Source organism: Halichoerus grypus, chromosome 11, assembly GCF_964656455.1.
Source record: "Halichoerus grypus chromosome 11, mHalGry1.hap1.1, whole genome shotgun sequence".
Lineage (NCBI taxonomy): Eukaryota > Metazoa > Chordata > Mammalia > Carnivora > Phocidae > Halichoerus > Halichoerus grypus.
This window is the reverse complement of record NC_135722.1, coordinates 74,982,585-75,009,826: the sequence shown is the minus strand read 5'-3', so window position 1 is coordinate 75,009,826 and position 27,242 is coordinate 74,982,585. Positions and strand designations below refer to the sequence as shown.

General features: G+C 48.3%; 1 long non-coding RNA gene across 6 annotated transcripts; it reads right to left on the bottom strand.

Moving 5' to 3' along the window:
- On the bottom strand, positions 1 to 25,800 carry LOC118524703 (uncharacterized). 6 transcript variants are annotated; one of them, XR_004911783.2, is made up of 7 exons: positions 25,633 to 25,800; positions 23,979 to 24,018; positions 10,106 to 10,259; positions 9,301 to 9,669; positions 6,032 to 6,145; positions 5,851 to 5,898; positions 1 to 893 (listed from the first exon to the last, which is right to left on the bottom strand). It is a non-coding gene; the product is annotated as an uncharacterized LOC118524703 (long non-coding RNA). The 6 variants fall into 6 exon arrangements; XR_013442530.1 differs by having other exon boundaries at positions 9,301 to 9,541; XR_013442529.1 differs by lacking the exon at positions 9,301 to 9,669 and adding an exon at positions 3,635 to 3,691 and having other exon boundaries at positions 6,032 to 6,150.
- Positions 25,801 to 27,242: the final 1,442 nt, after the last annotated feature.

Here is a 27,242-nt window from a genome sequence, read left to right as displayed (position 1 = left end):
TAGAGAAAACCATAGGCAAATGTGTGTTTAATTCTGAGCTGAGGGGCGCCTGGGTGGCTCAGTCGGTTAAGCGTCTGCCTTTGGCTCAGGTCATGATCCCAGGACCCTGGGATCAAGCCCTGCATCAGGCTCCCTGCTCAGTGGGAAGCCTGCTTCTCCCTCTCCCTCTGCCCCTCCCCCAGCTCATTCTTTCTCTCTAATAAATAAATAAAATCTTTAAAAAAAAAATTCTGAGCTGAGATGAACTTTCTTTTTTCTTTTCTTTTTTTTTTAAGAGAGAGCATACAAGCTCGGGGGGTGGGGGGTGTGCAGAGGGAGCAAGAGAGAATATTAGGCAGGCTCCAAGCCCCAGGCGGGGCTCGCTGTGAGGCTCCACACAGGAACCACAGGGGGCTCGATCTCACAACCCTGAGATCATGACCCGAGCAGAAATCAAGAGTCAGATGCTTAACCCACTGATCCACCCAGGCGCCCCAAGGGATGGCCTTTCTAAGCATGGTATCAAAAGCAGAAAAAACAACCAAAAATAAAAGAGATAAATTGATTACATAAGAAGATTTCATAGGTCAAAGAATTTAAAATGCCAGTATTATGATTAAATTCCCTTGCTTAGACAGCTTTTCTATTTTCTTAGAGCTTCTGATTACCTTTCTCTTCTTCCTTAGTATCTTCATGTATCTTTATTTTTAAAAAAGTGATTTCATTATATGAGATTAGCAGTCAAGTTCTCTCTTTTCTGTACCCTTTCAGATGGAATAGTGGTCCCCACATGAGTGTAATTATAGGACTGCCATTAATGCTCTCCCACGTAGAATGTCCCATTTTCAGTGCCCCATGTCTTTCTCCTTGATTTGTTCCTTTCTTCTCACGGAATACACCCTGCAGTAAACTTCCTAGGGAAGGATGAATGAGAGGTAACCCAGGTGAGTCCTTGTATGTCTACATCTAGCTTTAGTTTACCCACCCCCGCACTGACCCAACCCTCCCACCCCCACCCACTGACCCAGCCCCACCCCCACCCACTGACCCACCCCCCCCACTGACCCACCCCTCCCATCCCCCCCCACTGACCCAACCCTCCCAACCCCACCCACTGACCCAGCCCCACCCCCACCCACTGACCCAACCCCACCCCACCCCCCCACTGACCCAACCCTCCCACCCCCACCCACTGACCCAACCCTCCCAAACCCACCCCAACCCCACCCACTGACCCAACCCTGCTCCACCCCCACCTGCCCCCTCCACACACTCTGCCCCTACTGCCAACCCCCCAACACCACTGATGGCTTTCCTGAGTATGGGTTTATTATTTTTTTTAAGATTTTATTTATTTGTTTGACAGAGAGAGAGGAAGAGAGAGAGCACAAGAAGGGGGAGCGGCAGGCAGAGGGAGAGGGAGAAGCAGGCTTCCTGAGGAAGGAGCCCGATGCAGGGCTTGATCCCAGGACCCTGGGATCCTGACCTGAGCCGAAGGCAGACGCTTAACCGACTGAGCCACCCAGGTGCCCTGTGAGTATGGGTTTAAAATAAATTTCTCTTAGAATCTAAAAGCTTTGGTCCATTTTTTTCTAAATTTAGTATTGCTCCTGAAAACTCTGATGTCAATCTCCTTTATATTCCTTTATATATGTCCTAGTATTTTGTTTTTAATGTCTGAGATCTTTTGGGATGTTTTCTCTCACTCACTCTGGCTGTCTTAAAATTTCATAATGATACACGTAGCTATGAGTCTATTACCATTTTATTTTGTTTGATTCTCAGTGAGTCTTTGGTGATTCACGGCCCTCAGTTCTGGTAAAAATTTCTCCCCTCTATTTCCTGTCTTCTCTCTGTTCAGAACTCCAATTGGTTGGTAGATTACCCTTCCATCTTTTATTTTTCTTCTTCATGTTTTGGTCTCTTTTTGTTCTACTTTCTAGGGCATTTTTTATCCCCTTTCATTTCAATTATTTTGCCGATTTTTTGTTTAATTTTGACAATCATACTTAAAAATTTCAAAATCTCTCTTTTATTCTCATAACCTCTCTCCTGCTCTCGTGATTTTCAACCTTGACTGCACATTAGAACTACCTGGAAACTTTTAAAGACCTTGACACCCAGGTAATACCCCAACCAGTTAAATCAGAATCTTTGGGACATCCATATTTTCTCAAGCTCTCTAATTGATACCAATCTTTATCCTAGTTTGAGAACCACTGCATTATCCTGTCTCTGTTTTAGACCCACAGTATTCTTTTCTTCAATATTATACTAATATTGAATATTCTTCAACATTATATTAATATCTAATATTATGTATATATTATACATACACACATATAAGATATTATATAAAATACCTAATATTATGTAGATATTACACACACACATATATATATATACACTAGTTGGCTAGATAGGTAGATAGACTATCTCCTTAAACTTAACTCCTGCCATATATATAGAAAGTATAATTCTCAGGCTACAGACTCAGATATATATAAATGTATATATTTTTGTCTTACCATATCTCAGTTTAATTTCTGTTTCCAGCCCCTATTCTCACAGATAGGAGAAACAATCTTAGTCGATGCAATTTTATTTCAGTTCTGGGTTTATATATGCAATACCCTTTGAATCTCTCTTAGGCTACTTATTAAGGAGAGGAGAGAAATGTGCTTGGTCATTATTTTTAAATCGAGGCACCTCTTAATAAATTACTGGGTGTCAAAATGAAATGGGGTCACCACCATCCTGTTTTCCCTCTTAGCTTTCTTTATGCTTAGAAGTGAGATGTCACCGGCTCAGATACGACATGTATATTAACACATGTATTCTGTCTTTTATAAAAGTTGATACGTGCCTGTCTCATCCCTGCAGTAGGCTGCATTTTCCCCTCTGGAAAGAACTGCATGGTACGCATTCCGAGTTCCCAGCATGGTACGCTACACAGCCCTTTTTTTCCAAACGGGGTGGGGGCGGCACGCGTCCCGACTGCAACTAACTGCTCCCTAAGAAAGGACAGTAGCAGGGGCTTCCCAGATCCTGGAGCAGACGATGAGGCCGCCCTTGGCCTGGCTGAAGCCAGACTCAGCTCCCTGCCCTTCCTTCCTGCAATTCAGGTGGCTCCAGTATTTGTAGCCCATTTTCAGAACAGTGAGGATGAGATGCCCTATCACGTTAGGAAACTGTATAGGCTCCGAAGGAATTTTTAAGCCACACCGAGGCATCCTTCAAGCTGATTTATGGCCTAAACCCCTGTGTAAGTTGGCCAGAGCTAGACTAATTACATCTGGTATGGAATTCTAGATCCACAGAGAAGCCCACAGGTGTTGGGAATTCTATGCTTTTGACCTTGGGAGAATGTTCTAATATCAGGGGAAAATTATTGCTGCTGCCTTCTCTCATTCAGACTGTAATTAAGAGATTTAAATTCCAAGTTCAGCTCTTGAACTTAGTGATTCTCTGACTATGTGGATTGATTTTTCATATCCCCAAATGTATGTTTAAATAATGTGATAGCCCATTTAAAAGTGTTGTAAAAATTATTTCCTGGTAAGTTGGCTAGCCTGGGTGGTAGGACTCCACCTCTCTGTCCCAGGGTTGACTCTTTGGCCACCCTTGGGGCAGAGAAAGTCAGCGTTTTTCTTACTGTTTCTCCAGGACAGCAACCATCTGTATGCGTATCCCCTTTCTGCCTGGTGGTCCACTGTGAACACAAGGTCAACATCCATCAGATGACAGGGTTACCCCCTCCATACTTCCCTGCTTACTTTCCCTTTATTTCCCAAACAGAACACACATTTTTGCCTAATGAGAAAAAAAATTAATTTAATGTACTATTTTATTAATGCATTATTTATTTATTCTTCCTTTTTAATAATTATCATGTAAAAGTTTCAGCATATGTCAGTTAATACATACTGTTCACCACTGGCCACATTTACATTCCTTTTGCCTCACTTTGACTCTGTTTTTTTTTTTTTTTTAATTTTGACATATATGTACTTTCATGTAAAATGAATTTAATTGTATTTCATATATTATGTGTGCTTTTTAAAAACTAAGATAAAAAGACCCAGTATTTTTCTACTTTGTTTCTTGCTTTCCCTTTTCCCTCCTTTCCCACTCCTTCCATATTAGCTCCCACAAGATAACCCATGTCAACAGCCTAATGTGTATCATCCATGTTTTCCTCCTTGCTCATATGATCACACAATTGCTTGCCCATGTCCACACACACTTGCTTTACAAATACGGGATCACATGACATAATTCCCTACCTTTGTTATTCTTATTCAACAAAATTTTATAGAAATATTTCCAAGTTAACTAGCATAGTTCTAACTCATTCTTCATGGCAATGTGCAAGATTCAGTGGTATTCTGGAACCATCTAGTATTTAGTACTCACCTTCCGCAAGAGCGAGTTAGTCAATATTCAAGAATTTTGTAAGCTAGTTATGAATCACAAGTAGCTTCAAATAGTCCACGGTGGGAGAATTTACACCCTCGAAACTGGCAAACACTACAGTTCAGGGCCTTCTGGTGAAAGTTTACAATAATTTATTCCAGCAATCACCTTTTGACTGGCTGTTCATTTTATCTCCCTCTTCTGTTTATTTTCTGTTTCCTCTCCACTATGAGCAATGCTATAATCAACTCGCAGGATGTGAGCAGAGCTGAACAGGCTTGGGCAACTGCCCCACAGTAGTTCTGAGTCCGGCCTGGGCAGGGGCACAGGGGAGGGCTGGGCCTCAGACCCCGGCTGCAGCTGCCTTACTCTTCCCTTGCTGCCTCAGTTTTCCAGAACGTTCTATGTGGACACTTCTTGGGAGGGTCTTCCATGGTGTTGACCTCTCGTCCTTCCTTCCATGTCCGTGTCTCCTCTACTTAAGCCCTTCCTGCCTGTTGTCCTTACTGCCTCCTCTACCCTCTACATTCTGACGGAGACCCACATAGAATAACCAAGGCACAGTCCCTTGGGTTTTGAAAATTCTGCAATTTTGGAGTCTTATTGACCAACCCTTAAGTGGGAAAGAGATGAGATGGGTGCTGAGCAGGGGGCAGCCCGGGCTCAGCATTGCTTTCCTGGCATGAGCCACAAAGGGGCTCTAGTCCCGAGATTTAGACGCCGTAGGACCCTGGCTGGGCTGAGGCAGAGGGCGTGATTTAGCGGAGGGCATCCAAGTCAGAGAAAAAAAAAAAAATGTTTCTCTTGAGTCTGTTTCCCTTCTACTTGAAAATTGCTCAAGGCAGGCCATCCATCAGCCCTGGACCAACACTGCTACATCCATCCTCCTGTTATCTCCTGAGTGGGTCCTTGGAAAAGGCTCATAAAACATGTGAAGACAGATGTCATTATTTAATAGGCTGTCAGAAGCCTGAGCACTACGGCCCAGCAGCATATCAGGAAAAATGAAAGATCTCTCATGTGGAAAAGTTTGTGGTTTTGAAGCCAGAAAAGAAATTGGAGGAAATACAGCTAGAATGTGTTTTGCTTATAACAGTGAGTCAGTGCTTTCAGAGGGTGGGTGTAAACATGTGCTTAACTGAGCACCTACTGTATGCAAGACACTGTTCTAAATGGGGAGGTTCAGGGGCGCCTGGGTGGCTCAGTCAGTCGTCTGCCTTCAGCTCAGGTCACGATATCAGGGTCCTGGGATGGAGCCTGCGTTGGGCTCTCTGCCCATTGGGGAGTCTGCTTCACCCTCTGTGATCTCTCTTGCTCTCACTCTCTCTCAAATAAATAAAATCTTTAAATATGGAGCTCAAAGATGCTCAAGACACAGTGCTAGTCTTCCGACATATCAGTCTGCCTGTCTGGGGTCACACAGAGAGGGGTGCAAATCACAGCTCCACCACTTACTTGACTTTGCTTGACTCCTTTCAGCTCCCTGAGCTTCAGTTTGCTGATCTGCAAAATGGGGATAATGATCCCAGTTTATAAGAAATAGCCATAACATGTGTAAAGCTTTTGGCATAATGCCTAGTATATAGTAAATAATAAACCTTAGTTCTCCCCTGCCCCCACCCCTACCTTCTCCCACCTCTCATATGGACGAGCTGTTTTCTTCGCTGCTGTGTTCCCAGCGCCCAGCGGAGTGCACACGGGCACATGGTGGTGGGAGGGGCGGGGGGCTGCCAGAATTCAGAGAGCAAACCTGCCCTTGAGGAGAAATAAATACACGTGTTCAGAGCAGAACAAGGAAACCCAAAAATGATGAATGGGAACTGCTGAAAGCACCCCACATTTAGTCCAGATAAGAGAAGATTTGGTGTTTGGCTAGGAAGGTTGGGAAGTCTGTATTCATCTGTGTGGAAGGTTCTTGATGGGGAATGAGCCTCGGTGAGTCTGGACCGAGACGGATTCCAGCTGGGTGGGAGGGAGCGTCTTCTGCTGGCAGAGCCGTCCGGGGCGGTGGGGGCAGAGGGGAGGCGGACCCTGAGTGGTTGCAGAGGGAGTTCCGAGAAGGGACCTCAAGGGCCACACGCTGGCAAGCGGGAGAGACAGGCTCTCCTGGCTTCCAACCCCGAAGGCTCTGATTCTGAGAACTCTGCTCTATTAGGAACTGTCACTGAAGGAGGCCAGTGGCTGTCACTTGGGGCCATTCCAAACCTCCCTTGCAGTCTTCCCTCCATAAGTAATGGTGCAAACTTAGTTGTTCAAGATCATAATAAACACCAGCAACCTCGGCCCCTATGCTTGGTCCACCTGTAGTTTCTCAAATGTCCCTGCTTCTCCCTCACTCACACTGTCCCTTCTCCCTCGAGGCCATCTGCCCTTCCAAGTGATGCCCATCCCTCGTGGTCTAGCTTCAGTCTGTCAGGAGCCTTCCCAGATCCCCACAGGTGCAGTCGCCACCTCCTCTTCATCTTCTCACCGTGTCTTCTTTCGAGGGGTGCGAGAGATCTCACGGGATTAACGCCCCCACAAGAGATGGGAGCTTCTGGCCTCTCACAGAGGCTTCACATTATTCATTTGCACTTCCTCCCAACCTCAGAAAAAATAATGGGTGCTTAGTATTTGATTTTTAATTGCTTGACTAGGGCAGGTTACTACATATTATCCTCTCCCCGACAAGAACAAACAAGAGAAAACAGAAGAAAACAAGCAAGCAAATCCCAAGTTCAACTGGTATCCATTTCCGTTTGTCTACCAAGGCCTCTGCATACTCCGGGCCCCCGGGAAAAGAGCCCTGCCGGCGTCACCGTGTCACGACTGACCGTGGCCACGCTGGATCACAGTCTGAGCGCCCCAAATCTCTCTCCTGCTCCTTTGTTCGCTCTGGCCCCCAAGCATCTCCAGTAGTGAGGAACACGATTCTGCGTATTTGGACTCAAATTCTGGACCCAACACACACTAACACAGCGACCTTCAGCAAGATGAGAGGCCACGGGTACTGGGCTCAGTTTCCTCAGCTGTCACAGGGGGTGGATGACGACTCGCTCTCAGGATGGTGTGCGAATCCAATAAAATGCAAAGTACTTCACAAGCATGGTGGCTGATAGTGGCATTTGGTGCCCTAACATCTTCCCCGTGAAGCGCTCGGTGCCCAGCATGAGCTCTGAGATGGGCAGGAGTCCACCTGGCCCACTGCCCTGGGTCCACCTACGTGGGACTCAGGAAGGACACCGGGGATGCTGGCCCACTCGGCCCCCGGTGCCTGCCATTTCTACAAGGCACATTTCCTCTCCTGAGCCTTCCGGCTCTGAGAAAGAGAGAAAAGCATGGGTCCTGCAAAGCCAGGGCATCATTTCAACTCGCCTTTCATCTGTCAGTGTCCCATTGTTGACACATGAAAAGGGAGTAATGGCAGTCCCAGTCCATGTGGAGATAATGTTCCCTGAGAAACACCTTCCATTCGAATTCTCTCAGCTCAGAGAAAAGGGGGCCTCAGAGGCGGTAGAATGGATCTGATGAGGAGTCACAGGCTTCAGGAGATACAGTAATAGCTCAGTTACCCCGGGACTTCACCGCTTCCCTTACCCGCGTTCTCCACTAAACGCAATTTGCTCTTCTCAAGTCAAGCCACATTTTTAGTGGTGACTTTAGCTGGGCTTGAGATGTGAGCCCACAGCATAACCGGAAGTGGTCCATGCCCGAGCCGATCACTCAGGTTAACGCGGTGGGAAGCGCACTGGCCCCTGTGTGTCTGGGTGACCCAGCCAGCGACTTTCGCTGTGCCATCCCGAGAACAGTGGCGTAAGCCTGAGACCAAGGTGGTCGGAGGCAGTGCCTGTGGGTGACGTGGGGGGTTCAGGTTTTCTTTCTTCCCATTTTCTTTTTTTCACATTCCCCATAATCGTAAATTTCGTGCTTCTTTGGAGATCATCTCCCTTGCACCACTTCCAGCCCTTGTCTTGATTCAGCCCTTTAATTTGCAAAGGATAAGTTGAACCCTGTCTCTGGGTTCTCCCAAAGGCTACCACCACAAACTCTTTGATTCCAGTCATTTGATAAGAGCCTGATTTATGAGAGATCGTGATTACGGATGGATGAAGGAAGAACACCTTATTCCTTCCTCCATGTGCATGTTCCGAGTTTTATGGCCAGATCAGGCAGATGGTGCAAGGGCTGTGCACTTCAGACTGATGAGGTTGAGCCCCAGAGACTCGCTGTCACAGAACAGCTGCTCTGAATGGGCCATTCCCCAGGCAGAGCTGCCAGGAGAAACAGCCCTGGGCAACATCTGATCGTAGCTTTTAGGGGTGTTGTTTGGGACCACCATCCGAGTGTCATCACAGTGAGCCGCCCTGACCAGGAACCCCGGGAGCATTCCTCAAGGCGCCAGGTCTTGGCAACTAGAAAAGCAGGGCATCTTTGGAGGAACTGCGTTGGTTTTATGTCAGTCTTGGTAAGTCCTGTGAATACCAGGAGCTTCTCTGTGCTGGGCCACTGGGGAGTTCTGAGGTAGATCTTGTGCATGCGTCTTGCATGTCCCCGTCTCCACATTTCCTTCACTAGTCACTCTCCAGACCTGTTTTCCCTTTGCCTGGATCCCCTCCACCCTTTCTTTTTAGCTTTTGGGTCCTATGTATTTATGTAAGCACTCTGTGACGTTTCTCGAAAAAAAGAGGGAATTATAAATTCAAAACATTTCAAATTGTAGGATGCCTTGAATTGTTTCCTTTTTTTTTTTAAGATTTTATTTATTTATTTGAGAGAGAGAGAGAGAGAGCATGAGAGAGAGAAAGAGATCACAAGTACGAGTGAGGGGTAGAGGGAGAAGAAGACTCTCTGCTGAGCAGGGAGCCCACCGTGGGGCTCAATGCCAGGACCCTAAGATCATGACCTGAGCCGAAGGCAGATGCTTACCCAACTGAGCCACCCAGGCGCCCACCTTGAATGGTTTCTTAGCCATTTCTTGTCTGTAAATTTAATCTTCTTAAGTAGATTATAGTCAAAACAGGAGGAGGGTGGTGTGGCTGGATGTTCACATGCCTCCAAAGAACAAATGTCTGTCATGCCAGTCTCTGGGTATTTTGTTATAGCAGCCCAGGCAGACTAAGGGTCATTTTTTTCTCACTTCTTCTCTCAGTGAGTCAGTTCGGGTCCTCTGAGAAGCAAACGCCAAGACAGTATTAGACATGCCAGAGATGTACTGGGGAAGCACCTGTGAAGGATCAAGGGGCAAGGGAGCAGCTGAGAGGCGGAGGGCCCCACTCCCTGCTTCGGGTCGGACCCCTGTGAGAGGAGAGAGGGAAGGAAGGACCCTGGGTAAGAGGAGCCTCTGATGGCAGTGAGCTCCCAGGAAGTCTGAACCAGGCCAACGGGGAGCCCCAAGGCAAACATTCCCCGCCAGAGGAGCCTGCCCTGGACAGAGCCGGCCAGGCTGTCCTACTCCTGCCGAGCCTCGTTGTGGGCTGGGAAGAGGCCGGGGGGCCATGGCCTCAGCAAGCATGCATGGGGAGATCTAAATGTGGAGCAGCTTGAGGCGGTTCCCCGGCTCCCCTCCTCACCGCACGCCCTCCTGGAGGGAGACGGGGACGGCACACCTGAGTCCGCACCCACAGCGCCAGCTAACCGCGCACCGGGTACCCCATACACTGCAGTTCGGAGGTCTCTTTAAGCAGTGTGCCTGTCTCACACCTTCTAGTTTTTCCTCATGGCCAAAACTTACCCGTTGTGCCTGCTGTTCTCTTAAGATACCGTGTCCCATTTTCTTAGGACCTCGATCCCCGATCCGGGAAATGACCGCAACAGGAGATTGGTTAGGGGCTCAGGTGCTGAGGCCAGACTGCCTGGGTCCAGAGCCTGAATCCACCGCTTACTAGCTGTGGGAACAGGGAAACAAACCGCTTTATGGCTCCGTTTCTTCATTTATGAAAGTATGATCATGAGACCTAGCTCATGGGGTTGTTGTAAAAATGGTCCAAGCAAAGCACCGAGAAGAGAGCTTTGGCAATACTAAGTTCTTAGGCAATATTCTTTAGCGATCGCTTTGGTCTGAATGTGTTCCCTCCAGAACTCCTGTGTTGAAATCTGCCCCTCGAGGTGCTGGTATTAGGAGGTGTGGGCCTTTGGGAGGTGATTAGGTCATGAAGGTGGAGCTCTCCTAAGGAGAATTAGAGCCCTTACACAAGAGACCCCAGAGAGCTCCCTCACTCCTTTCTGCCTTGTTCCACAAGGCCAAGTTTGCAACCCCCGCAGAGCGTGCTCACCTGGCCACCCTGGCACCCTGGTCTTGGACTTTTAGTCTCTAGGAGTATTAAGAAATAAACTGCTGGTGTTTATAAGCTACCCAGCCTATCGTACTTTGTTCTAGCAGCCCAAATGAACTAAGACAACAATTAAGTAATTAATTAAAAATTAGTAAGTTCTCAGTCAAAATTAACATATTAATACTAAGATGCTGTGTCTCCCGTCACCACTTCCATCTTTGAAATTTTGCCTTTCAATTGATCCTATGCGAAGATGTCTTGTAGGCATTTCAAACAGATGGGCTGGAGGCTTCGGGGAATGCTTCATACCGTTCCCTGTGGGGTGGCATCTATTCTGTCTGGCATTGGAATCAGACACAGAGTTGTGTCTCAACCTTCATTCAGCATCTGTGGGTGTCAGGCACTGTGGAGAACGCCAGAGAATCAAAGACGAATGAGCCTTAGCTCGTGCCCTCTACAAGACCAAACTCTAAGAGCCTCCACAAGACCAAACTCTAAGAGGAACGCATGTACAGGCACATGAAGTAACTATCCTGAAGAGTAGAAGATCATGAGAACTTTCTTTTATTTTTTTTAAGCAGGCTTCACACCCAGCGCGGAGCCCGACTGGGGACCTGAACTCACGACCCAAACATGGAGACCTGAACCAAGATCAGGAATCAGAGGCCTAACCGACTGAGCCACCCAGGCACCCCAATCACGAGAACTGTAGTAGAGGGCTGGATAAAGTGTGAAGAGAGCTGAGAAGAAGGAGAACTTCCTTCCAGCCGGGCGTGAGAGAGGACATTCAGGAAAGATAGAACTTTCACCTGGTTCCTAAATGCCAAGATCTAGAGCCACCGGGGCTGAGGGCACACAGAAGCAGCTCTTTGGAACAAGAAGGATGTCGGGCATCATGTCAATCGTCTGCCACAGCCCAGCCTGGAGGATAATCTGTGTGTCTTCAGGGAGGTATTGCTGCCTCTTGAATTGTATTATAAATATGCATGGCAGAACTACAGAGCAAATCAGAAACAATAATAGCTTCTAGCCTGTCATCTGGTCCTTTGAAGCATTTTATAAACAATGCTCATCTCAGTGTTTTGCTCTGACTCAGGGAGAAGCACGTCAGGGCCTTTTTCTTTGGTGGCTGTTCATTATCAGAATAATCGCATGAGGGGCCAGTGCCCCATTAAAGAGCTGACTCCATCCCTCGGGGGAACTGCCTTCTGTCTCCCATTCAGCCTTAATTTGCTTCAAATTGTGTTGCTCTTTTGATTTGTTCATATTCTACCTTCAAAACCTCCACTTCGTGCATGCTCCACCCGCCCCCCAAATAGGCTTCTCCTTAAAAAAAAAAAAAAAAATGCAACCTGAAGGCTCACATCCCCTGTGTTTCTGTTCCTCAAAGCCTCCTCTGCAAGGCTGCCATGATTGAGGTTTCCATTAAGATGGGCTGGTCCTTGGCCACATGTCAATTGGGGTCCATTTTGTGGAAAAGCAGGAAACTCTGGGGGTTTCTCTCTACCTCAAATACCCATGGGAGGTGCTGGCTGGACTGGCCTGGCGATCTCGATTAGGCTTCCTGATTTGATCGTGGCTGTCCTGATTCTAAAGTAGGAAAAATTCAGGGCAGCATGTGGTGCTGAGAGGTAAGAGAGGGCTCTCCTCTGGAGGTCCTAGGGGTCCCATTCGCTGAGGGAGGAATTGGTTGGGGGAGGGGGAGGGCAGGGGAAAGACAGAAGAGTTCAGTCTTGGAAAGTTTAAGACTCCTTTTATTTTTTTATTTTTTTATTTTTTTTAAGATTTTATTTATTTATCTGAGAGAGAGAATGGGAGACAGAGAGCATGAGAGGGGGAGGATCAGAAGGAGAAGCAGACTCCCCGCTGAGCGGGGAGCCCGATGTGGGACTCGATCCCGGGACTCCAGGATCATGACCTGAGCCGAAGGCAGTTGCTTAACCAACTGAGCCACCCAGGCGCCCTAAGACTCCTTTTAAATCATCCAAGTGGAAACGTAGAATAGGCAGTTAAATATCTAAGTATGGAGTTCTGAAAAAAAGGTGAAGGTCAGTTGTATTATAAAGAGAGATAAATTTGGAAACCTTCAGGATATAGATGTTGTTTAAATCCATGGGACTAGACAATATCACCAAGGAAGTCAATGTCTATAGAGGAGTCCTAGGACCTTCCAAAGTTTAGAAGTCAGGGCGAAGATGAGGACCCAGCAAAGGGGATTTAGAGGGAGTAGCCAATGAGGCAGGGAAAAACCTAGGGAAAGTTGGAGTTCTGGAGGCCAAATGAAGGAAGTGTTTCAAGGAGGAGGAATGTTCATTTGGGGTAAGTGGCTTGTAGATCAAGTGAGGTGGGGGCTGAGAACTGACCACTGGATTCGGCAACACGGAAGTTATTGGTGACCTTGACAAGAGCAGTTTCAGGGAGGTTTGCTCTGACTTCTGGGCTCACATTGGCACTGTGCCGACCCCTTGCCAAGTCTGGCCTCTGGTCTCTTCCTGGGCATCCCTCCCAGCTTTCCCCTGGGAAACAAATGCCCTTGAAATCTCGTTGTCACCACCCTGATTTTCTGTATCTGGAAGTTCTGGAAGACATTACAGAAATTCTTAACCTTTTGGGGTCAAGGACTGTTGAAGAAACCTGTATAAATATATATTCATTCTCACGTGCATAACACATGCACAGAATTATAAGTTATAATTTCAGGGGATCACAGAATCCCTCAGCCTTGATCCCAGGTGAATGAAGCCCTTACTCTAGGCTCATCTAATGAGTTTCCTTCACCTCTGGCAACACAGAGGTCCTGATACCCCAGTTGTTTACCCCAGACCCAAAGCCCTCCTTAGATACTTGTTCAAATCAAAGACAATTAGGGCTAAGAACAAATAATGTTTTCATTACAATCTCTTAGGCAAACTTAGGACAAACACAAGCAGACATAGTAATCAATTAAAATGTATACTGAATGGAATGATTTCACTTATATTTCTATCTTCTTAGCTCAAGTGGAGATCTGATCTCTTTGCTAGTTACCATCAGGTGATTAGACGAGGGGCAGCAATATCCTCTATGCTAAGGATCAGAAACTCAGTATCTGTGGGGGCCAGGCACTTAACGAAATAGGCTGAAATTCATGGAAAACACCCAAGTGATAGGGTCTCGAGTGAACAGGTCAGGTGGAGAGTACATACTTGGTTTAGAGAGAGCAGCTGATACTCTGCTCTGGCAAATGTTGGCATGCAAGAATTTCAGCTCATATTGGTAGAATTTCTAATTTTTGAAGATAATCTGCAATCTTGATTCTCATGCAGCCTAAATAAAATACGTAAGCAGGAGTCAGAATATATATATATATATATATATATATATATATATATATATATGTATATATATACACACACACACACATATATATATTGTCTATAGGATACCAAGTCATGACCCCACAGCGAGGCCGAGTCAGAGAGAAGACTAAAGTATGTTTATAGATTAATATTGGTGTAGAGTCTACTTGTTTTGTTCCTTGTGACAGATTGCATTTTCCAAAAGTCACCAAAGCAATATTTCCAGCCCCACATATTTTCCAGAATCTGACCATTTGCACCAAGTAAACTTGGAACTTGAGCTGGCCTTTGTGTTTGACAGACAGACATGATGCCAAGGGACTTCCAAGACCAAATCATACAAAGCAATATGGTTTCTACTTGGTGCTCTCTCTTAGAAAGTTCACCCTCAGAACCCAGCCCCTAGCTGTGAGGAGGTCCAAACTAGTGCCGAGGGGGCCCCATGGACACACGCATACGGAGAGGAACTGAGGCCCCCAAGCCAGCATCCACCACCCAACACATATAAGGAAGAACCTTCAAGTGATGGTAAGCCCTGAGCCTTGGAGTCATCCAGCTGAGGCCATCGGGAAGCATAGCCAAGCTGTCTCTGTCATGCCTTGTCCAAATTCCTGACCCACAGACTCTGTGAGCATAATAAATAGTTGTTTGATGTCACTAGGTTGGAGCGACTCCTTAGGTGGCCATAGTAACAGAAGTTCCATTTGCAAATACGAAAGGGCTTCAGCAAATCCATCTGTGGAATCCACCTTTTAGAAACAGCTTCTCTCTCTGGAGTCTTTTCAAATTATGATCTTCTTTGGCTGATGCCCCACCGACTCTCCTATGACTCTGAATTCTGGCCTTTTCCAAGACTGCAGCGTGTGTGTTGATGGATGCTCTGGTTGTTCTTCATGTGAGCACAGCTGGCCTCTGGCCAACTTCGTGCTCCTCACCACTTCCCCAGGAACTCCCTTGTCATGCGCCAAAGCCGACTCCCGGCCGGCTCTGGAAAGAAGTCTGTCCTGCGTAGCCAAGCCACCTTTGCATTCCTTAACCTTCTTGCTCTCTAAAAAGAGCAGTTTTCATCCTGTGGACTCAAGTCTCAAACTCGAAATGCTGCTTTTTTTGTTGGAGGGCCTTCCTCGACCTTCTCCGTCATGGCTGTGGCTCAAGTGAAAGTCCATCCTCTGGGAGACTGGACCTAAGCGCGAAGTTTCCTTGAGACAGAATCCGAGGTCCTGCACCTGGGGCAAGCATCTGGCGTGGCACAGAGGCTGTGGCCGAGTCAGGAGGGTAAAGGGCTAGGAGTTTGCAGTCAGACAGAGCTGGGTGTGAATTTTGCTTTGCTACTTAGTTGTGAGCTGAAGACTGTGGACAAGTTGGGCTCTCCATCTATAAAATAGGCATCATCATACCTGTCTCCTAGTGTTGTTGGGGAGTAAATAAGAGAATGTTTGGAAAGTGCTTATGCCTATGGCTGGAACACACGCAGAGCCTGGTAGACAGACCACCACCACCACCACCGGAAACAATGCCGCTCACACCGCAGACCTCACCCCCCGCCACCCCCACCCCCATACGGCCCTGTACAAGTTCATTCATCTTGCTCGCCTACTACTAAGCACAACTGAAAGGCAGGGAAGGCAAGCCTGTGTCTTTGTATCCACAGTGTCCCCATCAGGTGCTCTGGAACTAGTAGACACAAATATATTTTTTCAAGATTTTATTTATTTATTTACTTGAGAGAGAGGGAGTGAGAGCGAGCGGGAGCAGGGGGAGAAGCAGAGGGAGAGGGACAAGCAGACCCTGCGCTGAGCGCAGAGCCCAGTGTGGGGCTCGATCCCCCTGAGATCATGACCTGAGCCGAAATCAAGAGTCGGATGCTCAACCAACGGCGCCCTAGCAGACACAAATATTTTACGGGATGAGTGAATGCATGAACATACATGATAATATTTTAACACCAACTTTAGTGCTAAATAGCTTTCTGACGAGGATGTGAGACCTAACACAATTTGAGTTCCTACAGTGTGAAAAGTACCAAGCAGGCACTCTCTCTGTGATGTCACATGTAATCTTTACCCTCGCCTCCCACCCCAACAGTCCTTACCTCTACTGACCCCCTCTTCTTACTCAACCACTTACTTTTTAAAGCCCACCTCCAGCTGAGCAAAGTTAGCATCCAGTGGTCAGTGCCACTTTTTCCTTGTGTTCTTGAGTTCATCTGTGTTTTCAATACCGCAGAAATGATTTGTGCTTGGAATATGATCCACCAATGAGAGTAAACCATTTATGGCTTCATGCAACAGCATGAGTGAATCTCACAGTCATTCTGCTGAAAAAAGAGGTAAGATACCCAAGTGTGCCGGCTATACGAATCCATTTATGTAAAGTTCAAGAACAGGTCAGGTGATCTATGCTGGGAGAAGTCAGGGTGCTTCTGATCCTTGTTAAGGAGAGTGGGGAGGTTTGGAAGAGGGCAGGAAGGGAGTTTCTGGGTACATGGAAGTTTCCATTGCTTGCTCAGGTGATGGGTCAGTTTAAAAATAGTTGAGCAGAATACTTGGATATGTGTACTTTGCTGCATGTATATGCACTTTAATAAAGTTTTAATTAAAAAAGAATGATTTGTGCTAATTTTAGATTGTATCCCTATAAACTAGTGGGTCTCCACGTGTGGTTCTCTGGACCAGGAGCAGCAGAATCAGCTGGGAACGTGATAGAAATGAAAATTCTTGAGCCCCCACCTTGGACCCAGTGAGTCCGGAATTCCAGGGGTGGGGCCCAGCAATCTGTGTTGTAACAAGCCTTCCAGATGATTCCAATGCTCACTCAAGAGACCCACTGATATAAACCACACAGACGTAGGTATGAAATAGTAACAGGGAAATGGTGAAATGGTGAAGGGACAGTTTTCCACCTTAGCCATTGTCGTGAGGCTGAGAGGCTATGTGGTATTCCTAAAATAAAGTGTTGGCAGATAATACGGAATTGGCAGGGGCGAGGACAGCACGGGCAGGGGGGTGAACAGGAAAGGGCCAGCAGGACGGGAGTGGAGATGAGAGTGAATCTTCCAGACAGCCGTCAGCTCAGAAGTGCTTATTCCTCTGGCTAGCATCAGGGAGGCTGGTAAAATCCTTCTAGCTCCGCAGCAGAACTATGACCTTCCAATGACATCGTCCGTGGAGTCATGTACCACAGAAAAGACCGAGCAGTTGTGGCTGAGGGGGCCGGGCGCCCAGGGCCTCCCGCTCAGACCCTGTGGTAGCCCCTCAGTTACTTGGAGAAACCATACACTTGGCTTCCTTGTGGTTCTCTAGAGCCATGAACAGAGCCACTGGTCCTCAGTAACATGGGGACAGAGTTGACAAACAGCAGGACAGCCCAGGGGGCATGGGCCCTGCCCTGTGTGCCTGCAGGGGGCGCCATCACACAGGGTACAGGAGGAAGCCAGGGCCACGACCCAGTTCCAGGCTGACCCTGTCTCACTAGGATGCCCAGGCCAGCCAGGCGAGTGGGAGCACAGAGACTGGGGGCGAGTGCAGCCCCCAGGAGGCAGGAGCTGACGAGGAGACCAACAGGATGACTGTGGGCACTCGGTCAGCTCAGATGATCGCTCCTGGACAGCCTTCCATTAGGGAGGGCACTGGGGGAACATTTCTTAGTCTGCGGTTATGTCCACACACACATTGTACAGAAAACTAGCTGTGGTTCTTGTTCCTCAGGCTCAGTGGTTCTCAACAAGTCATTTTGTTGTATTTAAAAGATGCACCACAGTTACACACCGTGATGTTATTTACCCCCTCCCTTAGCTCTTTCTGGAAATCCCTCCCTGAAGACAACTATCAGGCATTGCTTCCTCCCGGAAGTCTTCTTAGGCTGCTTGCTCCTTGCTTCCCTTTGCTCCTGCTGCATCTATCTCTGCACTGTGTTAAATTGCTTATGGATGTGCCGCCCTCTCTAGACTATGAGCCCTTGATGACAGGCTCTGTGCATTCAGCTAATGCCAGCCCGGTGCCCCCGCGTAACAGATAGATGTTCAAGAAATCCTTACAGAATGACCACATCCATCATGGCGGCAGGAGAGCATCTCCCCCGGGGGAAGCCCGGCTGATAGTGGCGATCAGTCCGGTTCCTTGGGCTCGGCACAGCGGCTCCCTGGGACATCACACCTGCTGGAGGTGGGGGCGCCCTTCGCAGTCCTGGTGAGCTCCTGGTTTTCCCTCCCTCCTGCTCTGAGAGAGGAGCCGCAGAGGCCAGGGAGGCCAGATCGCAGAGCCCAGGAAGGTGCAGCCTCCTGCGGGTGATGAATCTCACCGCTAACACCCCTGGCAGAATGGGACTGAGGTAGGTCTCACTGGCCCCCAGACTCAGAATATCAAATCTCTTTGGCTAAAAGTTTGCCACTGATTCTGGAGTTTCCTGCCCTCTGCCCAGTTACTTCCCCCCCCCCCCCACTGTGGCTAATTTAAGCTGCCTCCCACCACCAGGACTCTTAGAAGGAAGGAGGTCGAGGTGAAAATCAGCTGCATTCAATTAATCTGACCAGGTGGGCTGCTTCCCTCTTTCCCTTCATATCCTGTGAGAGTTTCCTTCCATAGGGAGGATGTGCATCTGACCCAAGTGAGAATACTTTCTCTTTCATCCAGATTCATATCAAGGGCTTTGCTATGCATTTAAAAACAAATCAATGACTACAATCAGGTTTTATTTTTAAAGCCGGCATTTTTAACATTTACTAAAATGTTCTCAATGAAGTCTAAGTCTAACTTGTAAAGTTGAGATGATAGAAGATGAGTCTCCCCGCCCACATTGCACCCCTTAACCTGGAAGGACTAGGGCAGTCAAGGGCTGTTACAGGCTGAATGTTGTGTCCCCTAAAATGCACATGCTGGATTTCTTTCTCTGTATTCCCAAGCACATTCACGGAGGAAAGACCACTTGAGGACACAACAAGGCCTTTTACAAGCCAGGACGATGGTCTTCACCAGGAACTGAATTGGCCAGCACCATGGTCTTCCCAGCCTCCAGAACTGTGGGGAAAGAAATTTCTGTTTAAACCATGCCGCTTGTTACAGCAGCCTGAGCTGACTGAAACAGGGACAAAGTTCAGAGTGAAACAGAGAGGGCTGGAGCCAGGGCCCAGCTCTGAAGCTGCCATCCTTCTGGCCTGTGTAGAAGCAGGCCTGGGTTTTCCTAGCAGCCGTAGGGACTGGTGTGGCAGTCGGCCATGCAGGCCCCTGCTGAGGCCTGGGCAGACTCCCCCATCCCGGCCACAGGACTGACTGCTAGCCAGGAGTGTCATGGAGCAGCCAGACCATGGCATTTAGGCTGGAACCGATCTCAGGTGTCCCCGCAGCCCCCCACCAACCTACGTCAGTCCCTCACTATAGAACAACCTGAAGCCGGGCTTTTTGAGCCAAAAAGGAAATGCTGGGTGTGTATTTGGGAGAAGCAGGAGACTGAAGAGGTTGCACACGCCACCAGCAACCTTCAATTCCTCCCTTTCCTCCCCACAGTCTGACTAGTGGGTTGTAAGGAGGAACCTTGAATGTGGCTTTGGCCTGTTGCTGGATGCCAACATCTGTTCCAAAGAAAAGAGAGCGTCCCTCTCTGTCACCACCAGGCCAAAACCCACCCCCAGACCTGCCACCCAGCCAGATCCCCACATCAAGGCAGGGATGAGGGCAGGCCAGAAGGATAATTACTAAATTTTCTTGAGGAGAAAATGATTGTGGAAGCCCAGTAAAAACAGGTTCCTATCCATAGTAGATGCTGAGTTCACACAGAAATATCAGAGAGGGACCCTTGCAAAACAGCCAGAAGCTTCTCATTTAGCCCCATCTCCCGTGGTTGGCCCAACCCATCCTAAGCTCTCCAGGGAGCCAAGGGCCATGGGGTCAGGGGAGCAGATGGTGACCCAGACTCCAGGAGCAGGGAAGGAATTTCGTATTTTCTTGTCCCAAGGGCTTCTTCTCCTCAATGGAGACCTGAACCAGAGAAAATTAGGTCACATAGCAGCAAGAGACATGATTTCCTGCAGAGAAAATGGAATTTCAGATAAGAACGTAGACTTTCTGGACCTCAAGTCACCTGGTTTGGAGGAGCTTTCATGTCCATTTTAGGAAAAGCCATGTGGTGTGTTTGAAGGCGCACTGGACCAGAAGTCAGGACAAGTGGGTTATAGCGCTGGTAGGACGGCTTACTGGCTGGGCCACCTCAGATCGGACAAGTCTCTTAGCCTCCCAAGGACTCCATGTCTCACCTCTCAATCAGAGAACACACGTCCTGTGACAGAATTGTCAAGCACTCTGAATCCCTCGAGAACGTGTCGTGAAAAGCAGATGGTAGCACCTTGGGTGGCAGGAAGCAAATGCCGCTCCGAGCAGGCCGCAGTCCGATCGCCCCGGACGCACATGATCTGGCCTTGCTGTTCCACTCGGGCTGGTTACCGTGTCTGCACACCTCTGGCTTGCAACCCTGCGGAGAACGCGAGCCAGTCCACCCGCCCAACCAGTTTATCTCACCAGGTCAGGCCGACAGCTCTCCGCTCTGTGGACGGATTCGGGCAGCTGCGTGTGGGCAGAATTGCACCATGACGCCGAGCATCAGCCAGGAAGCCTGGTCTGCTGCAGCCCCAGGGGTAGAGAAGACCCTGGGGGCTGAAGCCACAGATTTAAAGGGGGCCATTCCAAGCGCATGGTGTGGAAGAGCCCACTGGCCACCACAGGCCTCAGAATAATAGCTGCTTGTCGTTATTATTATTTCTTGGGCCTGGTACTTTACCGAGCTCTTCACAAATATTTCGTCTTTCAGTTCTCTGAAAACCTAAGAAGCGCTTGCCATTCTACCTACGGGAAAGCCAGAGCTCAGAGAATTTAGGTAACGTGTCCAGAGTCACGCAGGTGAGAGAGCTGAAATTCGAATCCAAGTGTATGCGATCTGTGAGACTGAGCTCCACAGCACCGTTCAGTGAGTCCCACTCTGTAGCCGGCATCAGATTCACCTATGAGGCTTGTTGAGACAAGGACTTCTGGGCCACAGCCTCAGCGAGTCTGACTGGGGAGGGCCTGAGAATCTGTATTTCTCACAGGTTCCCGGGTCCCACTGCCAGCCCTGGGGAGCAGCACGGAGAGCCCATGCGCTGTGCCTCGCGCCTCTCCCACCACAGAGGAGCCCAGCAGCAGGGCCGTGCTGCCCAGCAAAGGAGACCCACCGGCTGCTGAAAGGTCCTGCCTGTCCTCAATGTCTTTCCCAGAAGTGATTTCCTTCTTCGGAAGCCTCAGCTACTCGAGGCACGGCAAGCACAGGGGCTGTCATCTTTCCGGAGAATGGTTTGCCGGCTTTCTCTCAGCTCCTCATTCACCCGATGCATGACGCGTGCGGTCATTAGCCGTAGAAGAGCCAGACGCTGGAAGGACGCTCTTGCAGAATCTCAGAACGCAAGGGACCTCAGGGACTCTCCTGCTGCAGCCTCCATGGGGCTGTCGACAGAGCCTGCAGGGTAGGTTGTCAGTGATTCCCGGGGTAAGGTGTGTGTCCTGTGATAGGAGACAGTCTTGCCAGCCTGGCCCAAGGGTCTTCAAAGGCTCTGTCCCCACCTTGTTCTGTAGACTAGCTCGCTGCTCTCTGGCTGTTCACATCAAGTTCAGCCCTCCCCGCTCGCAAACGCTTGCATTTCTGTCTTAGCCTCCCGTAGTGGGTTCAGTGTAGTGAAATAAAAAAGATGTCCACATTCTAACTTCTGTGTAAAGGTCTTAGATACAGGACTATAGCCAAAATGCAGTCTGCACAGGGAACAGCAGACTGTTCCAAAGACAAGCTTTTCCTACTTGGCACTGTTCTGAAATACCAGCTGACATTAAGTAACAGAAGTTTGTCAGGAGAAGGACAAGAAACACCTTCAATATTTTTATGGACTTCAGACAGACAGACAGACACAGAGTCACCGAGGACTTCGCACCTGAGCCCACGCGTCCTCATCACTCCCATCAGGCCACCACCAGGGAGGCTCAGTATCACTGCCGGGGCAGGGGCAGACCCCCACTCATACCCCTAACAGGGTCGTCTCCGCTCACCTCCACCCCACGTGAGCCCTTTCCTCCACGGCCACGCCTGGACCTTGTCATGACCTGGAGCTCTTCGAGCAGAAGGACATGGCCACTCCTAGCTCTTAGAGACCAACCGTAACCTCGTATCTCAATCTTCCTCCTTCCTGAACGTTCGCTTTCATGTGTGCACCTCACCTGTTCAGCACCTCCTCCAAGGCTCCCACTCCTGTGTTCTCCCCACCTCCCACCTTGGAGCTTGCCTTCACATTCTCCCCGCCGCAATGTGGATCCCGTGGACCACCACTAGCTTTCTGGTTATGCTTCCAACTCTCTTATCCTGTTGCCATTATTTTGGCCCTCGCCTGGCAGAACCCCGACTCTGGATGATTTCGGTCCATCTGATTTCTCCCTTCTTATTCTTGAACTTCAAAACATGGCAAGAGACCATCATTACTCAAAGGCAGATTGAGGTCACTGCAAATGAATACAAGGTCTCCCAATTCAGAAGGGCATCCGTGCTATCCCGCAAGCCTTTTATAGGCCCCTAGTGAGCAGCTCAGTCCCAGGCCATGGCTATCACACTCAGAACGTTGGTGCCAGTGACAGGTCTTCCCTTCTTCTGAGCTAGGCAGAACGCAGGGCTGGGAGCGGGGCTGGCACTGTCTTTGCCAAATTCGAAACTGCCCACCTGTACTTGTTCTGCCTTTTCTCTTCCCTCCAGTAGCAGTTTGAGAACTTTCTTCTGGCCATTGTTTTCACTGACAACCTTGCCTTTACTTGATAGAGAGGGTAGAGACCACCGAGGGGCTCTCCATCAACTTCCCTTCCCCATTCTTAACAGACGTTCATCCATCTCCTCTTTCTTCTATTCTCAAAAGAAGTGTCCCTCCTGCTCCTTAAGACAAATCCCTTTCCCCCTTCCTCTTCCCTTAATCACCCTTCTAGTCCTTTCTCTTCCCATCCCACCACCTCACCAAGATTTAAATATGTTCAAGCCTCTCTCATTAAAACAAGCCTTCTGCCCAACCTTACACGGAACCCAGCCCCTGCCCTATTGCTCTTCTTTCCTTCGGCCAATACAACAACATTAGTATTATAAATCTTTTCAAATAAGAATAGAATAGCTCATGTACCATATTATTACCAGCCAGATTTCTGGAAAGAGCGATGGGTCTTACTTCCCCCTCCATCCTAACCCCGGACATCCGGGGTTCCCTTCACTACTCCAGTGAAATTACTCCCTTGGGTGTTTCCATCAACCTGATAGCCAAATCTAGCCAACACATTTCAGTTTGCAGCTCCCTACTGACCCCTTCTCCCTTCAATTCTCTCCTTCCTTGCTTATATGTCCTAGTTGCTCCTGGTTTTACTGCTACCACTCAGGTTCCTCTGTGGCTCCTCTTAGCTCTGTTTGTCCCTTAAATGTTCTAGCGGATCATATCTTTACCTTCTTCCCTCCCACTCTTCACCCAAGCATATCCTGAACCCCCTCCCTGCAAATTGAGTAAAACACCTCTCTCATGTTTCTAGAACCCGTAACCCACCGAATTATACTTGCCTGGCTAATTATTGGCATTCTGGAACAAACTATGAATTCCTTAAGATCAGGGACCCTATTTTTACTGAACCAGAGCCCTGCCTAGTTTTTAGCTCACAGTAAGGCCTGATAAATAAGTGTTGAATGAATGTTCTCCAGTCCTCCAATACTAAGGTCAAGAGAACAGGCCCATTATTCCCCCACACACAAAATCACATCACTGGGGCTTGTTAATGGCTGCCTCCAGCTTGGCTCTGAGGAGGAGCAAAGAGAAACAACTCTTGATTGTCCCTGCTAATTGGGGCATGAATAGGGAAAAGTCTAGAGAGTTCCCAAGCCTCATTTAAGCACAGAATTTAAGAGCCTCCCCAAATGGCAAAAGCCATTCATGCCAAAGGGATAGATTTGTGTCTCAGACACTCACCCTGATCCTGCTCCCCAAGTCACAGAGGCCACAATAAGACCTGTAGAAGGGAAAGAAGACGAAGCACTGAGCACAGAGATTTTTCATAAATCCCAAGGCACGGACTGATGTTATTTCACCATATGAATTCCCTCTGAGTCCAGTTGACCCGGTCTCAGGTCAGCTAGTTTCTCTATAAGGTCTGGGTGTGGATCGCTGCTCCACCGGCCTGGTTAATTTACCAATTTTTCTGTGGAGTTCAGCCGTGAGATCCAGGCCAAGCTGTCCTCCAACTGACACTAGGGCATCCTGGATCAGTTCTGGGGCCATAAAACTGGAGGCCAACTGGGAAGTGACTAAGCCGCCGCACAGAATGAAAGTAACTGCCACCAACAGAGGGCCTACTATGTGCCAGGCACCGACCCAGGCTCCCTGTATAATCTCAGTCCTCCAACGAGCCAGCGAAGCAGCTTGTTATTGATAATAAGGGCACCCAGGACACCCACACCATCCTCATCCCTCCATATGGCTGCTTGAACGTATGCGGAAAGTGCTCTCATCAGCCTCATCTTTGGTTTGTATAAAATTCCATGAGCTAGGCTCAGGGTGTCATTCCCACTTTACAAAGAGAAAACAGCTGCAGAGAGCATCTGTCTAGGATCACACAGGTGATGGGGGCAGATGTGGGCTTGCCTGCATTGTGTGCCTCCCGGGTCAGGGCTCCCTTTGCACCAAAGCTGTCCAGAGGGTGTTTGGCCCCCACTCCCCATGGCTGCAGGGGCCAGGTCCTGCCCAAACAGAGGGCAAGAGCCCCAAAATGATCTCATTTCTGCCACTGATAATCTCTGTAAGACACAAACTCTCTAAGCTGTGGTTTCTTCATCTGGAAGCTGGCCTTGGTAATACCAGCCCCAGCTTCTCTGTGGAGTTTTCGAGAATCAGATGTGATTAGGTCAGTGAAGACATTTTGAAGAGTACAACCTGGAGACAAGTCCCCACAAGTGTTATTATTAGGGGCATGGTGTTCAGAGGAAAGCTGAATTTCTTTGCTTGTAAGCATTTTAAGGTGACCTTTTAAACAAGGAGCCAGCTGGGTTCTTAGTTCACAGTAGTTTAGAATGTTTTAATGCAGAGGTTTTGAAAGTATAGATGAATCCAGAGAGAAATATTTGCAGGCACTGTTCCCAGAAACAGCCAGAGGAGAAACCGGAGCTCCCATGGGGAGCGGGGTTGGGGTCAGGAAGCTGGCCCAGATCTCTGCTGCCACCAGCTTCTCATCCCGAGTCAGGAAATCCTTGCTGCTCCTGGCCCTTTCCCACACTGACTTCCTGCTTCCCCCTGCCGGAGCGCAGGCTCTCCGCAGGCCTTTGGATCTTGAACTGGGGGGTGGGGAGGAAGAGGGAGGAGGGTCTGTGTGCGGAAATGCTCCGCCCAGGGGAAGAAGGAGCGGGTGTGGGGGAGGGCTGTGGGGCTCTTCGGCCATAGTGGGCGGGGTGTCTTGTACATTTCCTATCCCGCGCTATATACAAGGGGCTGCCAGGGAGCCCTACCTGTGTCTGTTTCAGAATGAGGGCACCCGGGCTCAGGGCTGGGCAGGGTGTCATGGCGGGACTATGGCACAGCTCCTAAGTGGTGGTGCTGGATTTAGGACGCGTCTAGTCAACTCTATACTCACGGCAAACCTCTTCTTCCTGAGGATCTCTCTGCGTGTTCGTTGAAGGATAGGCAGACCCAACACGGTGCATGGTGCTTGACGCCCCCTCCCCTGGCAATATTCTGAACATGAATGCTTACTCTCCATGCCCCAAACTCTGGATTTGCCTCTTCCCTCTGGCCTTCTGTCTTGCTCTTCTTGAACATTCAGCACAGTTACACAATTCCCAAACATACCAAACATGTCTCCTTGCCCTGGTTCCCACCCAGCCTCCTCCCAGTGTTCACCACTCTGCCCCGCCCCCACACCCCAGTGGGCTGGCAACGATCTACTGTTAAATCATAAACTGAGGCATATTAAAAATTTTGAGTTTATTTGAGCAGTATTGATTTGAATAGGGTAGTGCCAAACTAGACGTGGTTAGGAGTGCTCCAAGGACAGGAGTTCAGGGAAAGACTTTTCTAGAGAAAAGGCAGAAACAAAGCAAGGAGATTATTGATTGGCTCTAGCTTAAAGCCCAGTTGGCTGTTTGTGATTGCTGGCCCTTAGGTTTTGATTTTGTAACCTTGAGGCATTGACGGGCTTCGATTTTGGTTTGCTTACGCAGGTGCCACACCAGTCTAATGGCCTCCTGGTTTGATTAACTTAACACGACTCATCTTTTAAGACTCAGACGAAGGGTTGTTACTTCTGTGATGCTTTTCCTCATTCCACCATCCACGCAAAGGTAGAATTGCTTCTTTCTTCCTTTAAGCTCCCACCGTGATAGGTACAATTGTCCACCATAATATGTATAATATTTTATTGTTCTTGTATTTACAGGTCTACCTCTCCCATCAGATTATAAACCCTTTAGGACAGGAACCATAGATTATAGATTTTGGAATTTCCCCAACTTGTCCCAGGGGACTTACTAAGTGTTATTTTAATTTGAAAACATGTTAGTGCACAGATACTATATTAACACATTTTCACTGTAAACATTTCAAGCAATAAAGGTAGTAAGAAATTCCTTCTTGCCCCCAATTCAATCTCATTACCCTTCCCAGAGTAATCAATATGGCATACATCTTTCCAGACCTTTCTTTATGCCTTTACATACCTCACCTACAAACACAGAGAAATATATAAGGTAGTTAAGTAAAAATAGAATTATACTATTAATTGTTTTACAACATGCCTTTTTTCACTTAAAAATATCTTCCAGACATCTTAGCGAGTCAACATGTTTAAGCCTGCTCAATTCACTTTATTTATTTATTTTTTTAATTTTTAAGTCGATTCCACGCCCAACATGGAGCTTGAACTCAAAACCCTGAGATCAAGAGTCACATGCTCTGCCAACTGAGCCACCCAGGCGCCCGTTCCCAATCCTTTTTAAATGCCAGTATTCCACAGTATGAAGAGACCATAGTTTGATTTAGCTAGTTCTCTACTAATGGACATTTATGTGGTTTCTAATATTTTGCTATTATAAACAATACTGCAATGAATATCCCAGGACATGCCTCTCAGAACACAAGGCTGAGTATTTCTCTCTGTCAGCGTCTCTCAACCAAACTGTATACTGGACTCACCAGGGGAGCCTTTAAAAAAATGAACATACATGCAAAAATCCTCAACAGAGGATT